We start from the raw sequence: 16371 nt of genomic DNA, 5'->3' as shown, positions 1-16371 counted from the left end.
ATGGTGACTTCAAGTTTCACATTTTGACTGCCTGTTCAGAGCATCATTCAGTATCTCTGAAAAGTAGCACTTGAAAAAGTATCTTTACATGAGATCTAAGCAAAGTAGAATAAAATACCTCTGAAGGTACTGATCATGTTACTTGGGAAAACTCTAATGACTGTGATTTGTTAGGCAGAATGAAGTTCTAGCTTCCCTTGGCATCATGTTCAAAGCAATGGTGAAAGAGTGGATAAAACTGAGGCAAAGGAATAACAAGTAATTCCACCCTGTTTTAAAAAGCATAGATAGGGAGTTCCCATTGTGGCTCAGTGGTAATGAACCCAACTAGGATCCATGAGGATGCAGGTTCAATCCCTGGCCTCGCTCAGTGGGCTAGGGATACAGCATTGCCATAGGTCACAGACGCAGTTCAGATCTCGAGTTGCTGTGACTGTGGTGCAGGCCAGCAGCTACAGCTCCAATTCAGCCCCTAGCCTGGGAACTTCCATATGCCACAGGTGTGGCCCTAAAAAAGAAAAAAGAAAAAAGCCATAGATAACTGACAATGGAAATTATTTGAAAAGGAAAATACTGCATGACAGGCTGTCCATGACTACAGTAATTCCATACCTTTACCAAAAATTGTGTGTGTATTTCTTTGAATTTGCCCATAGAATCATTAATATTTATAAAGGGGAGAAGAGATAAAATTGTTTTACCTTGAGCCATAATAATCAAAGAGATCTGCTGTAATTTGGTTCTCTGCTCTGAATGTTTCCAGTCAACTAAAGCAGTAATCTAATTCATTCTGATTATCTGAGAATAGCTTTTTGAAATAGCAGCATCATTTCAGTTGAGTTCTGATCTTGCCTTACTTTTGTTAATATCATTTGATAGACCCATAACTACTAATTTTTGGATATTCAATTTTATTTTGTAATGATTTGTATTTGGCTTCATTTTAATTTGGAAAAGGCTTATTTCTTTTTTTAATTAAAAGAGAAAAGAATAACTAATGCCTTAAAAGTCTGCATTTTAAAGAAAGTCATCCACAGAGAATCAGAGAAATGAAAACATCACTTTTCAAAGGGTCAGCCTGGCCAAACTCTGTGAGGCCTTGAGGCCATGAGAGCTGGTAGGTTTCCTTGAGTCAAAAGCAATGTAAAATCTACTGGTAACTAACAGAGGGGGTTTGCTTGCAAACAGTATGACTACAGCTATAGCTATCTTAAAATATACCTATAGGTATGAATTTTATTTAATTAATGTCTCTATGTCCTATACATATCTACCTTTCACATATATGTTAAATATATTTATTTAATGCTCTCTAGATAAGGGCACAAAGCTCACTGTTAAAAGGATAGGACAATGAACCAGATAGGGAATTTGTCCTTAAGAGAAGGGAAAGCTAAAATTTTGGGGACTCCTACTATGGGTCATACCCTAGACTGCATTTCTGCTACAATTATAATTGTTGTCAAGAAAAATGGTGAGAAGTCATATGACTTCTCTCAGCTAAGTTATAAAATGACTTTTAAGTTTTCCTTTAATATATCTTCATAACTGTTATCTTCACATTTACCATCATCCCTTCCCTTTCTTTATTCTGAAATTCGGGAGAAAAAGAACCTTACATTTATCCAGTTTCATTTCTCCCTACCCTACCCCTTCACTATTGTTTTTAAAGAATTCAGTCAGAGATTTGCACTGAAGAGGTTATTTCTGGGTATCTACTGCTGTAGCCAGGGTGGGGGAGTGTGGGTAGGCAGAGAAAAACCTGACTCCAAGTACAGGCGTTCCTTTGTACCTCAGTGGACAATCAACAGACTAACTCAGGAAAGGAATTCCAAGTATAGCTGCCTTAATAGGTGAAAATTAGCAGGAGGGGTAGGACAGAAAGAACAAAAAGAGAGGCTATATAAATGCACTTTGTAAATTCTTTCTCTTAGAACCTACACATTACTATTATTATATTTACTTAAGCAAAAATTTAAATCACTATTTAAATGCTAGTTGTCTCTATTTTAAATCCTCTTAGTTCTGTTTATCATGGGAGGAAGGAGACCTTAACAATCAAACTGTCCTCCTATCAACAATTCAAATGATATTTTAAGAGTTATTCAATATATTTGGTTATTAGATGGGTTTACTGGAAAAATAAAATAAAAATCAGTGGCTGATCATTTCCGTTTTTAAGTCAACACTGCAAGGAACATTTATGCAGATGAAATATATTTGCAATAACAGTGCTTTGAAATAAATGCTATTAAGAAAGCTTAGGGAATGATTATATTTTATTTCAATAGAAGGAACAATTGAACTCTGCTCTTTCTGTTTCAACATCATGTCTCTCTGTCCCTCCTCCTCTTGTAATAAATATTCTCTTGCCAGCCCTGTTACTGACAATAATGTAGGTGAACTCTGCACCATGTACATCTGTCATTATTAATGACCATGGGAGAGAGAAACGATAACTCACTCTTTTCGGAACCAAGAGGGCAAAACACCATAGAAATTTCCTTCTGTGTTTTCTGCCGCTAGAATACCTGCATTTATCTTTTCTAAATTCACCAATAAGCTTCCATATTCAGAATAACACATTTCTAACTTCAATTGCAAAATACTGTTAATAGAGAAGACACTTGTTGCTGCATGAAGGTATTTATGAAAACAATACTTGTTTTAGGTATACAATACATAAAACCCTTTTAAAGCTCACACTATAAAGAAATGTTATGGTAGAAAACATTTCTTTTACTCAGAGGCTTAAATAACTTTCAATATGACTAGGCCACAGAATGCCCTTACTAAAATACTTATTCTATTCAGTAAGTTTATAAAAGGATACATTTATTTTAAATTAGACCTTTCAGGTATTTTGTACTTGAATTCTGAAAGAAGTCTTAAACTACTATGTTTTTTATTATCAAAATATAAACTAAATGCTATAGAAACAAAGTAAAAGATAGAGATAATGTGCTTCTTTAAGAACAAAGAGCCCTTATTCACTTTTCAGAAAAATCAGAGGATGGTTGTGCTAATACTGTGCTGGAAAATAGCCACAAAACTCTGCATTAGCTACTTTTCAGTGGAAGCACAGATAACACTCTTTAAAATATATATATACCAATTCACGTAGACATTTTATTTCAAAGTAATTCTTAGGCAGCAGCTTTCTGTCTGTCCCCAATTTCAAGCCACATGCTATTAACACCTTTTACTTCTCCTTAGCATTGACGCTGACAAAACATTGTCATGAAGATTATTTTGACTTACTGGAAATGGACTTTTCCAGAACATAAAGTTTAAGACTTCGATAGATTGGGAGGGCTCTGTTTAAGCCACTAACATGCTCTGCTAAATCTCTCTTGTCTTCCCACTGGCTCTTTATACTGTCTATTGATATGTGAAATTCCAGAAATATCAGCTTTTGTCAACATTACAGTCTGCACTACTATTAGTAGCTTTTAAAGAAAGTATAAAGAAATATTAGCAAAAAATAACTTCTGTCTTTCAACAGATTTTTAGAAGACAGTAAAATATCCACTAATTTTAAACATTGTCTACCCAAATCCCAAACTAAAATACAGTTTTCCAAATGCAATGCAAGGTATAAATGTAAATCTATATGCCAATGAATACTGCAGTAGTAACTCAAGATTTTATGTCTGTTTAAATGATAAATCATGCCAAACAGTAAGGAAACAAACAAAAAAAGGATAGTGAGAAGTGGGCCGTATACACCCCCTGAAAAAATGTCAAACTCCTCTAGCTACTACGAGATAACTTTAACCAACAAAGCCTTCAATCTGAGAGATGTTCTACCACCAAACTTTAAGGAAAAGAATCCCCTTGATTTTTAGGCCCACAGTTCAATGAACAAGTCAATAAATCAACAATAATTAGTCACATTTCCAATTCTATAATATTTAGCTACCAGCCACCAAAGGCTGCACTCCACTTCAAAATGAGTTTGTCTACATTGATTTTAAGAAAAAAATAAATCCAGTCAAATATGTTTGATTTAAAAACTTATATGACGTCATATAATCATTTTGAAATTGTCACTTCCAATTTTGTTTTTGTTCCAATGTAAATATACCAAAGGAAGGCCACAGGCTTTGTGTTGGGAGAAGGTCTCTTCTATTTTATCAAATGATCCTGGCACTTCTCTTATTATTATAGTAGGAAACAGAGGATGTGAAGTTTGGGAGAACAAGAATGAGAGTTTTTATTTACAAACTTTTCTCCGAGACTTACAAATTTTCAAGGTGAATCAAACCATCCCACCAAAGTTCATAGAGAATAAAACCTGTTTGACTCCTGGGGTGTGGAGAGCTGTCGGGAGCACATTTTTCCACTCCCCAAACTCCATGCCTGTCCTTACGTCTCCCTACCTGTTCATGTTGGATGATAGAATCAGGCCAAATGAGTTTGTTTCCATCTCTGCTACTGTTTTTACTTAATAGCCTCCCCTCATCAGTATTATAAAGGGGCCTATACCTTAGTCCCATGTAAATTTTTTGTCACTAAAACTAAAAAAAAGTATCAATAAATATTTCAAGGACATAAAATCATTCCATTCAACAAACTGCTTCAAATCAAATTAGTCCGAAACACTTTATCCTTAAAACTATAAAAACATTGTGATACTAAATATTCAATATTATCAGTTAGGCAAATTGGCCCAGGTCAAATGTGCAAATTTTTAAAATGAGATTGCTAAATTTCTCGCCCTGATAGCTTCGTAATAAATAATGTGCTTCTATTCAATCTGTACATTAAGTCTTTTATGTGGCCTTAAGGCACTCTCTGATGGCTATGCCCATTACATTGTAGCCATAGAAACTGACACATTTATTTCTTGGATTAGTGTGCCATTGAAAATATTAATATGATGCAGTAAATGGGGATTTAATCTAATCTACTGATGGCAGGATGAAGTTAGTAAAAGGTTGAGTGCCCTTATGGAGAAAGAAAGATTATATCTGCAGAGAGAAGCTTGTTATTGGTTACAAAGATCAACTAAACAGCCTATGACATATTATGCACTTTCTACATTTAAAAAGACTTTCAGTCTCAGCTTGGAGGCTTTCTGCAGGCCAAAGAATGCTTTCTCACATACATATTTTAAAGATTTCAGTATCCAAGCTGAAACACCTTTTATCTATAAGCATAAACAGAAAAGCACACCTCTCATAACATATTGTGTGAAACATGGCACCCTGGGTGAAACTGGTATGACTCAAACCATTTTTGTAAAATTTATTTGATTTGAAGGCATTTGCTTAGCCTTTCACCTCTGCCAAGGGTTAAAAAAAAACACACACACACACACACAGAAAAACTTCATCAAAGAGAGCCAATTTCATTTAATATGTTCTGAGAAAATGCAGCTACTCGTTAATTTCATTCATTTCTAACTGGAAATCAGATATCAACAAATACTCCTTTTGTTATGGACTATATCACATTTGACTCTGATGTCTCCTAGTAATTCATAAGATTCCAGGTCTGTCCCCTCTTTACTCTGCAGCAAACTACATAAATTTCAAAGATATATTCTGACAGATGAGGCATTGTTGAAAAGCAAAGTACAGCACTTTGTCCTTGAAATGTTAACATGTAATGCCATAAAGTATTCAAATAATAATTTACTCAATCTTTCAGGGTAATTAATTAAAATGCTGGAGATGTTGGAGAAATCACCTTGAGCTTATAAAACTGTAAAGCCCACCCCCTTCTTCTCTGCATGCAAGCTGCCCCTGCAGACCTACCACATGCTTTCCCAGTTATGGGGTTTGATTTCAGAAGATAATAAATAGCCAGGATCTAATTTTGCCATGTCACAACCGATTATGTTTCACAAGAAAAGGTGGAGAGCTCACCTACCAGATGAAGGTGAAACATAAAACCACTTTTATTTATGTCATGTGTCTAAATTCAACTCAGCCTGGTCCTGGGTACTGGGAGTGTGTAGACTTCCACTGTCATGCGAATTTATGTACCTCAAGAATGTGTCAAATATAAACATAAATTTAATCAAAGGGATGGAAACCTTTATCACACACATACACAAAAAACACATTTTTGACATCTAATATAAATTATTTTAATGTGTTTTTTTACTACTTTTCAGAAGGTCACAAAGAAAGAATAAGACATTAAGCAGATACAGCCTATGGCTATATCTTAATTCAGGTGATGATTAGCAGTGTAATTGAGACCCAGATTCATTTTTTATTTTATTTTTTTACTTTCAGAAGTTCATTTCTGCTCACTATCTTAAACAACTGTACTAGAAAGTTGCTGGATTGTAACAACGCAAAGGAAATTTTATCATAGGAATTTATATTTCCAATGGGAATAAAATCAGGCCTAAATCTCTGACCCTTCAAGCAAAATGAAAGCCTCTCAACACTTTCTGGATGAGCCTAGCCAAAAATGCGTTTCCAGCATGACATTTTGGGTGCAGAACCAAAGGCAAAGTTTGGACCTCAGAGTTCCCGTCTCTGTTCATGTCAGGAGGATAAAACAGAAGGCTGATAACAATAGATTAACAAGGCCCGGGTATTATTCAGCCATTCCCCGCAGTTGGATAGGCTTTGGACAGAATTTTAATGACTAAAAAAATTGCAAATGATGAATAAGGATGTCATTTTCAATTAACATGAACAAAGGATCATTCCCATATTTGGCAAACAAGGTAGCTGTGGTGTAAGAAAAGCTGGGGCATTTGCAGACAATGCATCACCGCCTGCAAATCAAAACAAACTGATGCCATTTGGGTCCCCTCGCAGCGACTTGACTGGGGCTTCTGGAAGGTACTATTCACCACAGGTTACGGCTCGCACGATGGGCCTCCTATGACTAAGAAGAATACTTACACCTAAAGGGACTGCAAAACATGTCAGCCCCCAAATTTATTTAGGATAAAATATGTAGAGACCTAAAAAGAACATACAATTCGTATTCCATGACAAAGCAGAAATCAAGATCTTAATAAGCTTTGAGCTTATTAAGTGGGAACTTACTTTTCAAGAGGCTTTCCAACAGCGCCTGAAGCTGACAGGAAACGTAACATGCTCCCTCAGGACAGAACACGCAAGCTCCACTTGGCATGCGTGCCCGGGGACGCAACATGGGACCCAGGACGTAATGTGCGCGTGCCCAGGACGTAGGTACGTGCCTGCCCAGGATGCAACATGGGTCTCAGGACGTAATGTGTGCGTGCTGAGGACGTAGCGTGCGTGCCCAGGTCGCAATATGGGTCTAAGGTCGTAATGTGTGCGTCCTCAGGACATAGCTTGCTGCGTGCCCAGGCCGTAGCGTGCGTGCCCGGATCCCAACATGGGTCTCAGGACGTAATGTGTGCGTGCCCAAGATGTTATTGTTCAGTGGCTTCCGGTTATGTGTTTCCTCACTTCGGGGCCCTGTCTCAAGTTCAGTTGGCTGTGGCATTTTTATAGTGACCTCTCTCAGCTCCTCAGTAGTCCGGGGGTACATTCAGTTAGAGTTCCCACAAGCCCCTCAAGTAGCCCCTTGGAAGTGACATCCCAGACTCAGGGACTGCAGTGGGATTCCAAGGACTCTAGTGGCATGTGAGAGCCTCAGGGAAGCAACATCAGCCTTAACTAACTCAAACCATTAACCATAAGCTAATATTGCCATCCACGCTGAGGATGTAAGGCTTTCTGACCAGCAGTCTCCATTGACGGCCCATCAGACTCAAGTCCCCACCAGACCCAATTTACTGGTCATTGATGTGATCAGGTGCTTTCAGCGCATGATAGTCATATTCCAAATATGCAATCATTTTTTTCTTAACCATGTTCAACTGGGTTACACAAAGTTAAAACAAATGACAATCCAGCAGGACTTCTCAGAGCCATTTATAAGCTAACATGTAGTGAGTCTCTTGAGACTGTATACAATGATGTTTTAATTTTTTTGACCTAGGAAAACTTTGCTCTCATGGAGCACCTATTAATTTCACAAGACACTTAGATTCCCCGGCAAGTAGTGTGGAGAATCCTGCAGTAGGTAACTGAAGTAAAATTATTATCAGCATACTAATTGCTTTGCATTCTTAAAGTTTCATCTAGATCTAAGCGCTCTTTGATTGTACCCATTGTGCTGTTTACAATGCGGAATATGACCAACCATCATCTAATATCAAGAGATGGACCCTGTGTGTCCTTTGTGTATTTCTAAAGAAATTTAGAAGGAAAAGACAAAACAGAGAATGCCAATAGCACCCGCCATTAATAGAAGCATCTCCAAAGAAAGGAGGGGTCCAGGGTGCTGGGGAGGGTTAGATATAACTTTCTCTAGGTTATGAATTCCTTGGAGAAGAAATTCATATATCTCCAGTCCCTGCTTTCAGATGACTCTACAATGTTGCCCACAATTCCTTGTTCTTGTCTTGACTGGCTCCTTCTCCCTCACTTCACAGCACTCATTCCATTTCTTCAATCATTTCTTGAAAGCTGCTAACCAACTGCATTTCACCACTCTGAGCATATGACTCTGCTCTGTTCACTAAGTAACCAGGGGCATTGGTGGGAGGATCCTCAGGTTGGAGACCCATAGCATAAATCAAGTACCTTCTGCATTTTTCCTTTCTTGCTTCCTGCAGTTTCAAACCATTGGTGCCCTTCCTTCTGCTGAAGGCAGCGCCATTCCAGCTCCACTCCAGGCCCAGTGAGTCCTGAGACTGTCTCCACTACTCAATCCTCTCCAGTAACACTATCTTCTCCATATAAATATACTTAAGATTCTCTGATCCGAAAATAACCACTCCAGCTATCTCCCCCAAACACTGCTCCATCCATTTCCTCAGGTAAATGTGTAGAAGAGCCACCCATACTCTCAGACTCAACAACCTCAATTTCTCTCACTCCTAGTTCCATTATTATCTAACTTCAATATTCATTACTCCATTTAAACTACTTTCATCAAGTTGCTAATGTTTCAATATAGGCATATTTTATGGGCCATTTCTCTATCGTTATCTTATTATAATATTTGTTGTTGACAAAACGCTCCCTAGAACTCTTTATCCTTTTGGCATCAGTGACACCACTCTATCCTGGTTCTGATTCTTCTTTTTAAATCTCTTCCTTTCTTTAGCACTTAAAACTTGGAGTCCCCCATGATTCCATTCCTGGTCTGTTAGTTTTTACTCCCAATAAGCTCTTCTTGGGCAATACAAATAGACAGGTCTGTAATACTCTTAGCTCAGTTTTATGCCTAGCTTCTTTAGTCTGTTTCTTCATCTGTAAATTGAAGTTAATGGTAGCATCTCTCTTACAGGGTTGTTATAAAAATTACATAATTCATGTAGAGTGTTCAGCACAGGGCTTCCATACATGCCTGGTCCATGGTATCAATAAATGTTGTTGTCATGTTGGAAATGATTTTCTTTCTCAGTCACTGGCACCCAACCAATCATCCACATCTGGTTTTTCCTCTTGTACACATCACAAATCTCTCCATTGATCTCTGCCATGTTAGATCAATGCTGCCACTTCATTCTCCCTTCATCTACATCTAGATCAATAGTTTTCAAAGTTTCTACCAGAAGACCTAAGGTTCCTCTTTTTCTGTCTCCTATATTTAGTAAATTTCAGTGTATATGTTTTTTAAGGCTTTTGCTGCTCTTTAAAGGTTGGAAAACTATCAGTCTGATGGATACCAAATTGGCATTCCCACTTTCCATCCTCTTTACCAACCCAGTCACTGTACCGAAGCCTGAGTAATCTCTCTATGGTCGACATCTGCTAGGTCACTTCCTCAATAAAACCTTTAAATGGCTTCTTATAAGCATCAGCAAATAAATGCCAACCCCTTCAACATAACTCAGGAGGCCAGAGTCTAAACCCAGGCCTAATCCCCCTTGTTCTAGCAATATCAATCTTCAAGCAGCTCCCCAAAGGCTCAGGGTGACTCACAACCAGTTTGGTGCATGCTGGTTTCTTGATCTTCCCACCCTTCACCTGGCTGATTTTTACTGGATCCTTCATTTCCCACCATCTTCTTCAGGAAGTCTTCCTTGAAGTCCGGGCCAGACCAGGGCCTCCCCTTGTCCTTCCTGGGCATTGTTCTACTTTCGCAGCTTCCACAATACGTTGTAATTACCTTCATATGTGTCTCTCTGCCCTACTGGGAAATAACTGTATCCTGTTTACCCTGAACTCCCCATGCTGACATCAGAATAAGTGCACTAGAAATGTTTGTGGTTCTGACGTAAACTGTGTGTTCTTGAGAAGCAACAAGGTAGAAAAGAAAGAGCTCAGGACAGAATTGGCAAACAGGGGGTGAAGACCAAAACCAGTGAGTGCTACATCTAGAAGGGGAATATAAGGCTGTCTCTGAACTGAGCAGGAAAAGTTGGAGACTGATTAGCACGTTATTTATTTATTTATTTATTTATTTTTTTGGTCTTATTGCCTTTTCTAGGGCCGCTCACGTGGCATGTGGAGGTTCCCAGGCTAGGGGTCGAATCGGAGCTGTAGCCACTGGCCTACACCAGAGCCACAGCAATGCAGGATCCAAGCCTCGTCTGCGACCTACACCACAGCTCATGGCAACGCCGGACCCTTAACCCACTGAGCAAGGCCAGGGATCGAACCTGCAACCTCATGGTTCCTAGTCGGATTCGTTAACTGCTGCACCACGACAGGAAATCCTGATTAGCACTTTCTGTATGGGCACGGGATGGGGTCATGCTAGACCTCTGCAGTCAAGACTTTTCTGTCCTTCCTACTTAGGCTCTGAGGTGATAGCCTCCTTCCAATTCTGGTTTCATCACTTACGGGCTGCCTGTTATTTATTACACCTGAGCTTCATTTCTTTACAGCAGTGTCCACTCTCCATCACAGTTGCTAAGAAATAATGTAGGTAAAAGCATCTCTAGAAGTTTAAAGTCCTTGATCCAACTATGTCTTATTCTTATTTTAATTCCCAATAGAAACAAGCAAAGGTCATGAGTGCTCCAATTACATTCACTGAATGATTATTATGTACTTCATTATATCGAGGCATAGCCTAAGTACTGAGTCCATCACCTCTTTTTGAAATATTTCACTTTCTCAAAATGCTTTTGAGCCAACTCTTGTGACTGTTACTACTTCAAACATGTTCCCTTTAAGCCTGGTAAAATAATTAAATACATACAGCTATCTCTACACCCCTGAAATGAGGGACTACCTGTCTAGAAAATGTACATAAAATCTTTTCTTTCGACTATAAGGTAGAAACGTTGCTGCTCAGTTGTACTTGCAATGAGAATCTGTCTGCTTGAAAATACATTCTTGCTTCTGCATATATGGCCTTAATTAAATGGTAGAGTTACTTGATAACCTGAGTGTCTTAGCTAGAAATCCTATTTTTTTCCCAAATAATTCAACCTTTTAAAAATAACTCAGGAGACTTGATCAACTTTTATTGGTCTGGGGCAAAAATAGAGTTTCCTACAGAGAAAGTCACATCATTTGCATTTCCTTATAGGCTTGTTACACTAAATAAGACAATAATTGCTTATAACATCAAAATATCAAAAGTGATGGCAAATTATTATTTACTGAAAAATTATGATAAGCAAACTGAAAAACAGTACCACAGAGCATAATTCTAATTTGGTTAAAAATTACACGCTTTACAGATTTTGTAATACCCCATATATATTAAATGCATCTCTAACACTATCAGCATTTATGCTTAAATAAAAATAGTAAAAACAATGGAAAGGTACACACTAAACTATTAGCAGAAGTTATTTCTGGAGGTAGAACTGAAGGAGAAAGTGGGAATGTTTTGACCTTTTATTCTGTTTACTGCTGTATAATTTATAATAGAAATGCAAGAATAAGTATTATAATTATTGGGGTTAAAAGATGTGTAATAATAATAATTGTATTTTTAATTATTATCATGAGTGATAATAATAACTGGATTTGAAAGACTTTGTAATTAAAATTAAAAAAGACAAACCAATAATTGGCATGAGTCAAGTGTAGGATTTCTGAAGCAGTGCAGAATTTAGAAATAAATACACAGACTGAAGAATGAGCAGTATTCCTCAAAGTTATCTAAGTCCCCAAGGAGGTATACATTTTCACAGACAACTTTATAAGGGAAACACATATTTTAGTCACCTTTCTTCCCAGTTTCTAAAGAAAGGACACTCAAAGAGTCTTTTTGTCTTACTAATGTCACTCTATTTGGTAACGGCACAAAAAAAGCCCACTGCTACATGGTATCCCAAAATAATGGAAAAAATAAAGACTAGATAATGATTTCTTTTCTTAATATCTGAATGCTATTATTCAACATTCACTAACATTTGCGTTTCTTTCACAGAACCATCACTAACTCACTTCCTCATTCAGCACAAGTCTTACACAGCCTATAATGTTCTAAGTGCCCATGGGCAAGAATTATATCTGATCACATTTGTATTTTTCCTGGTTTTGTTAACTTTTATTGAGTTAAGTAATTGAGGTTACTCATTTTAGGCCATAATTTGACTTAGTAGTTAGATATATAAAGAAAATAGCTGCAGAGTTCCTGTCATGGCTCAGTGGAAATGAATCTGACTAGCATCTATGAGGACACAGGTTTGATCCCTGGCCTTGCCAGTGGGTTAAGGATCAGGCATTGATTGCCATGAGCTGTGGTGTAGGTCACAGACATGGCTCAGATCTGGCGTTGCTGTGGCTGTGGTGTAGGCCAGCGACTACAGTTCCAATTGGACCCCTAGCCTGGGAGCCTCCATATGCCATGGGTATGGCCCTAAAAAGACAAAAGACAAAAAAATTTTTAAAAATTAAAAAGAAAATATTTGCTTTAAAAGTTACATTTTTTTAGCTTTCCATAGAAACTTCATAGCTATGTTCTGCCCATATTTCAGCACAGTAAAAAAAATACACCTAAGATTTCTAATATTCACTTCAAGGGGAGCTTTCTTCCACTGTCAATGTGGACTTTTGGTGCATCTTGAGTTCTCTCAAGTATACCCTGAAAGAAAATTCATAATAAAAATAACACAAAAGTGGAGTTCCCGTTCCCATTGTGGCTCAGTGGTGATAAACCTGACTAGTATCCACAAGGATGTGGGTTCATTCCCTGACTCCGCTCAGTGGGTTAAGGATCTGGGGTTTCAGTGAGCTGTGGTATAATCTGTAGACACGTTTTGGATCCACGTTGCTGTGGCTGTGGTGCAGGCCGGCAGCTGCAGCTCTGATTTGACCCCTAGCCTGGGAAATTCCATTTGCCACACCTGCAGTCCTAAAACAAAAACAAAAACAACCCCCCCCCCCCCAAAAAAAAAAACCCAACACAACAACAACAAAAATCTCCCACAAAATAAGCAGATTCTTGCACACTCTTTAAAAGCGACTCAGGTGCAATGGATCAGCAGTGTCTCTGCAGCTCTGGGACACAGGTTCAATCCCTAGCCGAGCGCAGTGGGTTAAGGATCTGGTGTTGCCACAGTGGCAGCATAAGTTGCAAACTGCATCTCGGATCTGTCCCTGGCCAGAAACTCCATATGAACTCCATTGCCACAGGGTGGCCAAAAGAAGAAAAACGAACAAACAAACAAAAAACAAGAATTCTCCAAGGTGAAAAAGATGAGCATTTCCTAGGGTGTCTTCCCTGAGCCCAAGATTTGAATGTTTAGGCACACATCACCTTGGTTCATGAATTCGAGAGAACTGACGGACTGAAGAATAATGTCCAGAGAAGGATTTATATCAGCTCACTCATTAGCATATTCCTATCCTGTCATTTACTAGCAAGAGGATTTTAAATAATTCACTTAAACACTCTGAACCTCAGTTTCCTCTACTGTAAAAGGGATGTCCAACTCTCCCACTCCCTCGCCCCCAAGTGCTGCTATAAATTTCAAACGGATGTATGAACACCCTGAAAACAATAAGGGAGAACACTAATTAAAGGATAATCACTCATTATCAAATTACTTTAAAACTATAAATGGAATGGAAATGTCTCTTTCACACGCTTATTATCACCTGGTGAAATGGACTAACATGGTTTTAAAAAATGATTTTAATTAGTTTAATTTTCTAGCACCCATTAGCACTCCCAATATACTAATATTAGTCGGAAGAGCTTTTGTTCCACCCCGAATATGCAGGTCATTACTAACCCATCTTAACTTCCTGGCAGCTTGTCTATTCACTTTTTACTAACTTCAAACCAAAGCTGAAAGTCAAACACGGAGTGCACGTACCTCCCATATAAAAGCGAGTGCCTCTCACCTTTTATGGAACAGATAGTCATCAGAGGATGACAATGAAACCCAGATCACCTTATAAAAATCTTAGGAGTTCTCCAAACTCTGTCTCTCTCTCTCTCTCTCTCTCACACACACACACACACACACCACATTATGAGTCTATATTTTAGTTCAAAGATTAAAACTCCATTCAGAATCCCAAAACAAAAATAATTTGGCTCCTGCTTCCCAGATGATGGTCATAATATAATTTCAAGTAATTATAGAGAAAACAGAAAAGATCACTAGAGGCACAGAGGATCATAGGAGGAGGCACGCTCTGTTGACCCTGATGGCTCTGTGAACACCTCCTGGAGCCAACGCAGGGCAAACACAGGTAAGAACCAGGTAGGTGCATAACTACAGTCTTTGCATCATTTCCTTTAGCGAAAGGCCTCCTGTTCTCTCCTGCGCCTAACTGGTGTGTCCTGTGTACAAGTCTAGAGGTATCTTGGGCTGGAACTTCTTTGTCTGACATTTCCTGGGGCCTGAAGTATCAGTCTGTTAATGAGATAAGTGCATCTAAGCAAGTGTTATCAGGGAATGAACCCAGAGGGCCATTCCAGGAGAGATGCACATTTCACGGTGGCCAATCTAGCCAGGTGTCAGCTTTTGTTCTGGAACTTGGCCTGGACTGGAAGTGCCCAGAGCCATGCATGGGGGACATCTGAAGCTTGGGAGGCCTGCTGGTCCCTTCAGGCCAGGTGTCCCTAAAGTTCTGCCATGTCTGGGAAGGTTCTGACCACTGGACTGAGATAACAGGCTTGTGACCGCCCTGGCACGATCCTCCAGCAGCCTCACCAGCTTCAACACCAGTCAGGGACTCCAAGGAAGACCAGTTAATGAGTTTCAGAAGTGATGTTTACCAACAGCATGAGGCCTCTGGCCGTATTGATGCAGCCAGATTGAATTTTATAGCAGCAGCAGCAGCAGCCGCAGCAGCAATAATGTTCACTGAACACTTCTCTTTCAGGCAGCCTGGGTGGTGTTTTAAGCAATTTCTATCATTTAATCCTCACCAGCAACCCAATAAAGAGTACTATTGTTTCCATTTTGCAGATGAGAAAACTGAGGCACAGAGAAGAAAAGAAACTTGCCCTCAGTGTTCTCGGATGCCTCTACAAAGCTCTATGCCTGGAATTCTCTCTTCATTGGGCACATGCTGCCCCAGGGATGCTGGAAAAAGCCATGTACGGAATTCCAATTAAGTCAACAGTTAGCATTCAATTTCTTCTGTGGCTTTGTGTAGCTAGACAGGTTGATATGGAAAGGCTCCAGTGCTTTCTTGAGGAATTGAAAATAAACTAATTAAAGGGTTTTAAGATAGGTAAACATTGTGTTTCATGAACATATGACTTTTTTGCTTCCACATGTCTTATGAACCTAAAGGTTCTCTTGGGTACAACTAAAACTAGTGGTTGTCAAACCAGTTTGCCAGTGCACAATGTAGTTTTTCGGTTTCTTCAGGTGAGTGTCTACACTTTGATCAATTACTTATGGCTCTATCTGGTCAAGGGGTACCTGGCTGGGAACAGGTCATGTGAGGCAGCCAGCACAAATGCAGCTGGTCTCATCGCAGCTAAGGGAGAAGATGCAAAAGCCACCCTGAGCGGAGGAAAGCCAAAGAAAAGGGGCAGCTCCTGGAGCAGCCCCAAAGGTGAGTTCTCGGGTGCCTGAGTGCTGGCAGCCAGGTTCATCAGCATAAAGGATGAGCTAGCAAAGAGCAAGAGAACTGTGTTCATTCCTTCAAGTACAAGCGTCAGACATTCTAGAATTTGCACTTGTACGTGTACACCAGAAAGGTCAAGAATGACTGAAAATTGAGCCCTAGGAATATATGTTACGTTAGTCTCTCTAAATTTTTTTATTTTTTTGAAAGTATAAACCCTCCCACACCACCCTCAACCAAAAATTTCGTGAAGTCAGGAACTTTGCCTTCTTGAACCCTGCTGATACCACATCTGCTAAAGAGAGAGCAGACTGAGGGAAGGCAGGCCCGTTTGGAAAGCTGGCACACTCTCCCCTGAAAATAAGGCCTTTCAAGGTGCCTGGAACAGCAGTGCTAGGAGGTGTCACAGCAATGT

At 39.1% G+C, this 16371-nt stretch overlaps 1 protein-coding gene across 3 annotated transcripts in view; it reads right to left on the bottom strand.

Annotated features, from left to right (window-relative positions):
• TOX (thymocyte selection associated high mobility group box) overlaps positions 1 to 16371 on the bottom strand; it is a 302432-nt gene that overhangs the window by 264627 nt on the left and 21434 nt on the right. The window lies entirely within an intron of this gene.

Source organism: Phacochoerus africanus, chromosome 6, assembly GCF_016906955.1.
Source record: "Phacochoerus africanus isolate WHEZ1 chromosome 6, ROS_Pafr_v1, whole genome shotgun sequence".
Classification (NCBI taxonomy): Eukaryota; Metazoa; Chordata; class Mammalia; order Artiodactyla; family Suidae; genus Phacochoerus; species Phacochoerus africanus.
This window is presented reverse-complemented; position numbering and strand designations above follow the sequence as displayed.